At 39.3% G+C, this 4,513-nt stretch overlaps 1 non-coding gene across 1 annotated transcript; it reads left to right on the top strand.

The window, feature by feature from the left end:
• Positions 1-4,440: 4,440 nt before the first annotated feature.
• TRNAG-CCC (transfer RNA glycine (anticodon CCC)) lies at positions 4,441-4,513 on the top strand. The gene has a single exon. It is a non-coding gene; the product is annotated as a tRNA-Gly (tRNA).

Here is a 4,513-nt window from a genome sequence, read left to right as displayed (position 1 = left end):
GAGTGATTACTTTCGGAGAGCGGGGCAGGAGAGTGATTGGCGGGGAGCCTCAAGGGTATGTTTCTAGGTGTTGATAGTATTCAATGTCTTCTCTTCTATGTCTTCTTTTTAAAAAAAATAAATTTATTTATTTATATTTTTGGCTGCATTACGTCTTTGTTGCTGCGCGGGCTTTCTCTAGTTGCAGCTAGCGGGGGCTTCTTTTTGTTGCGGTGCACGGGATCCTCATTGCAGGGGCTTCTCTTGCTGCAGAGCACAGGCTCTACGCGTGCAGTGTTCAGTAGTTGTGGCACGTGGGCTCAGTATTTGTGGCTCACGGGCTTTAGAGTGCAGGCTCAGTAGTTGTGGCTCACGGGCTTAGTTCCTCTGTGGCATGTGGGATCTTCCCGGACTAGGGCTCGAACCTGTGTCCCCTGCATTGGCAGGCAGATTTTTAACCACTGTGCCATGAGGGAAGCCCCTCTTCTATCTCCTGATGGTAGTTATACAGATTGGTTCACTGTATTCACTTGTTTAGTGAGCTATTCATTTATAATTTGTGTTTATATATGTTATATGTTAACGAAGTTTTTTAAATTAGTACTACTGGTGAGGAAGATACATATTTTGCACTTAATAACTTATGAATAAGTAAATGAATCTTAAGCACTGAAGAAGAAACATTCCAGGGACTTCCCTGGCAGTCTAGTGGTTAAGACTCCGTGCTTCCACTGCAGGGGACACGGGTTCGATCTGTAGTCAGGGAACTAAAATCCTGCATGCTGTGTGGTGCAGCCAAAAAAAAAAAAAGAGAGAGAGAGAAAGAAACATTCCAAATTTGAAATTAAATGTGATTATGAATTTACTTAAATTGAAATATTAGGAAACATACTTTCTAATATCAGAAATATTAGAATAGTTCATATTTAAATTTCAGTGAGCCTCTTTGCCTCTCTTTCACACATATAAAGGAGAGACTATAAAGGTCATTTCCTGACAACAACACAATATGATCAAGAGTCAGAGTGAGAATTCAAAAAGAGTTCCTATCTCCAATATGCCCCTGCAGAACACATGCATAAATATACTTAGAACACATATTTCTGCCTGCTACAGAAAGCAAGTAGAATTCCCTAAAAAAGAAAAAAAGGAAAGAATATTAAATTATTGAAGTAATGTAGAAAGAGAAAGGGAAGCAACTAGGATATGTAGAACAAAGCCTGAGATAAATATTCATAGAAGGATGTTTGAGGAATGATCAGGAGGCTTTCTACTATAAGAGTCCCTGAGGCTATGCCCCTGGCCCCTAGCACAATTGAACTGTGTTTGGACAATTCACACTACTTGTCCAATCACACTGCCTTGAGCAGTTCATCAAATATGATTTGATAATGTAATTTGAGTTTCTTGAGAACCAGGAAGCATGTCTTTTTTTTTTTTTTCAGGCTGCACCATGTCTTAGCTGCTTCCGCTGTGGCATGCATGCAGGATCTAGTTCCCCGACCAGGGATTGAACGCCAGCCCCCTTCATTGGGAGCGTGGAGTCTTACCCACTGGACCACCAGGGAAGTCCCAGGAAGCATGTCTTAATTAAATATTTTCCAGAACTTAACACAGTATCTTACAAATTCCAAACATTCAATATTTGAATATTTACTAATCAATTCTCAAAGTATGGAGTGCAGACTCTTGAGGGGACCGAGATCCTTGCAGGAAGTCAAGATTATTTTCATAATAGTAATAATACATTATTTGCTTTTTAAACTCTCATTATTTCAGGAGCATAGATTGGAATTTTCCAGATGCTACAGGATATATGATGATGTCATCATTCTGGCCATGAAATGTTTTCTTTGTATTCTTACGTTTTTTAGAATTCTCTGAGGTAGTAGGATTAGAATTTAAATGTGTATATTCAGATATTAAGTTTTTTCTCAGTACTTCTAGCATATTCTTGCTGGCTTTATTCACTTATTTCTGCTATAGTCTCTGCAATCTCATTATCATGGACTAAATTGTTATTTTGAAATTATTAAGTTATTGCACCTATGCAAACAAAAAAGTCAGTACTATTTGTTGTCTCATTTTTCAACAATATTTTAAATTTGAAAACATTTCTAAATTTTTAATTTTATCTAAAACTGTTGCTTTTAAGAAGTTAGTAATATTGTTTTCGAAAATAGAAGAGTTAACATTTAAGAATGACTCTTTGGCTTAAAAGAGGGAGATTAGGGGCTTCCATGGTGGCGCAGTGGTTGCGAGTCCGCCTGCCGATGCAGGGGACACGAGTTCGTGCCCTGGTCTGGAAAGATCCCACATGCTGCGGAGCGGCTGGGCCCGTGAGCCATGGCCGCTGAGCCCGCACATCCGGGGCCTGTGCCCCGCAACGGAAGAGGCCACAACAGTGAGAGGCCCTCGTATCGGGAAAAAAAAAAAAAAAAAAAAAAAAATTTCTGGGGAGATCAGTGGTGATATTAATAAATGTGATTTTTTTGATATTGTATAAAAAACATGTCAGAAGACTTGGAAAATTCAGTTAACCAATATTTTCCAAATGATTGATACATAATGTTACCAAATTGAGTGTGGGTAAAAAAATCTATTCAAAGTCCAAGAAAGACTAACAGATTGAAACTTACTAGTATAAGTTCCTCAATATGGCTAAGGTTTCCACAACTAAACCTCAAGAGTTACCTCTTTCAAATTGTGTCACAACAAAGAGGAATATCTACAATCATCTGAATAGGCAATGAAAATACTCCTGGCTTCTCCAACTAGATATCTTTGTCAGGCTGAATTTTCTTCAAATACTTCAACCAAAACAACATATCACAGAAAATTGAATGCAAAAACAGATATGAGAATTCAACTGCATTCTATTAAGCCAGACATTACAGAGATTATAAAACAAGGCTTCTCTTCTCACTAATATTTTTTGTTTTTAAAAACAGAGTTATTGGGGATTCCCTGGTGGTCCAGTGGTTAGGACTTCGCACTTGCACTGCCAAGGGCCAGGGTCCAATCCCTGGTCGGAGAACTAAGAGCCCACATGCTGTGCAGTGCAGCCAAAAATTTTTTTTTTTAATTTCTCCGTATTAATTTCCAGTAATATAAATATATCAGTAAATAGATATATCAGCATATACAACCCATATAAACAAAATAGTTTTTGAGATCCTTAATAATTTGAAATAGTATAAAACTGTCCTGACACCAAAAAGTTTGAAAACTCTAAGAATAATGTATAAATAACTGGTTAGATATTGTCATAAACTTTTTTGTAAAATCAAGTTTATTAGCATATAATTTACATGTAGTAAAATTTACCCTTTTTAGTTACATTCTATGAATTTTGGCAAATGAATACCCATATAATCACCAAAGTCCATCATCCCCCAAAGTTTCTTCATATCCCTTTTTTTTTTTTTTTTTTTTTTTTTTGCGGTACGTGGGCCTCTCACCGCTGTGGCCTCTCCGGTTGCAGAGCACAGGCTCCGGACGCGCAGGCCCAGCCGCTCCGCGGCATGTGGGATCCTCCCAGACCGGGGCACGAACCCATGTCTCCTGCATCGGCAGGCGGACCCTCAACCACTGCACCACCAGGGAAGCCCCCATATCCTTTTTATAGTCAAGCCCTCCCAAAGCCAGTCCCTGTCATCCACTGATCTGCATTCACTTCTGTTAGTTTTGCCTTTTCAGAGTGTCATATACATGAAATTATACAATATGTAGCTTTTTGAGTTTGGCTTCTTTTACTTTTCTTTTTTTTTTTTTTTTTTTTTTTTTTTGCGGTACACGGGCCTCTCACTATTGCGGCCTCTCCTGTTGCGGAGCACAGGCTCCGAACACCCAGGCTCAGAGGCCATGGCTCACGGGCCTAGCCGTTCCGCGGCATGTGGGATCTTCCTGGACCGGGGTATGAACCTGCGTCCCCTGAATCGGCAGGCGGACTCTCAACCACTGTGCCACCAGGGAAGCCCCTCTTTTACTTTTTAAAAAAATTTTTATTTTATATTGGAGCATAGTTGATTAACAATGTTGTTTTAGTTTCAGGTGTACAGCAACATGATTCATTTATACATATACATGTTATCTATTCTTTTTCAAATTCTTTTCCCATTTAGGTTATTACAGAGTATTGATCAGAGTTCCCTGTGCTATACAGTAGGTACTTGTTGGTTTTCTGTTTTAAATATAGCAGTGTGTACATGTCAATTCCAAACTCCCAATCTATCCCTCCCTACCTCTCTCCCCCAGCACCCCCCCACCTAACCATAAATTCATTCTCTAAGTCTGTGAGTCTGTTTCTGTTTTGTAAGTAGGTTCATTTGTATCATTTTTGCTTCGTTCATTCCCTTTTGAAATTCACCCACATTGTTGCATTTATCAGTAATTTTCTTAACTGATGAGTAGCATTCTATGGTATGTATGGATGTACTACAAATTGTCCATTCAGGGATTTCCCTGGTGGTTCAGTGGCGAAGACTCTGCACTCCCAATGCAGGGGGCCCAGGTTCAATCCCTGGTCAGGGAA

This window comes from Kogia breviceps, chromosome 2 (assembly GCF_026419965.1).
Source record: "Kogia breviceps isolate mKogBre1 chromosome 2, mKogBre1 haplotype 1, whole genome shotgun sequence".
Classification (NCBI taxonomy): domain Eukaryota; kingdom Metazoa; phylum Chordata; class Mammalia; order Artiodactyla; family Physeteridae; genus Kogia; species Kogia breviceps.
The sequence above is the reverse complement of the archived record's forward strand: the minus strand, read 5'-3'. Positions and strand labels throughout refer to the sequence as shown.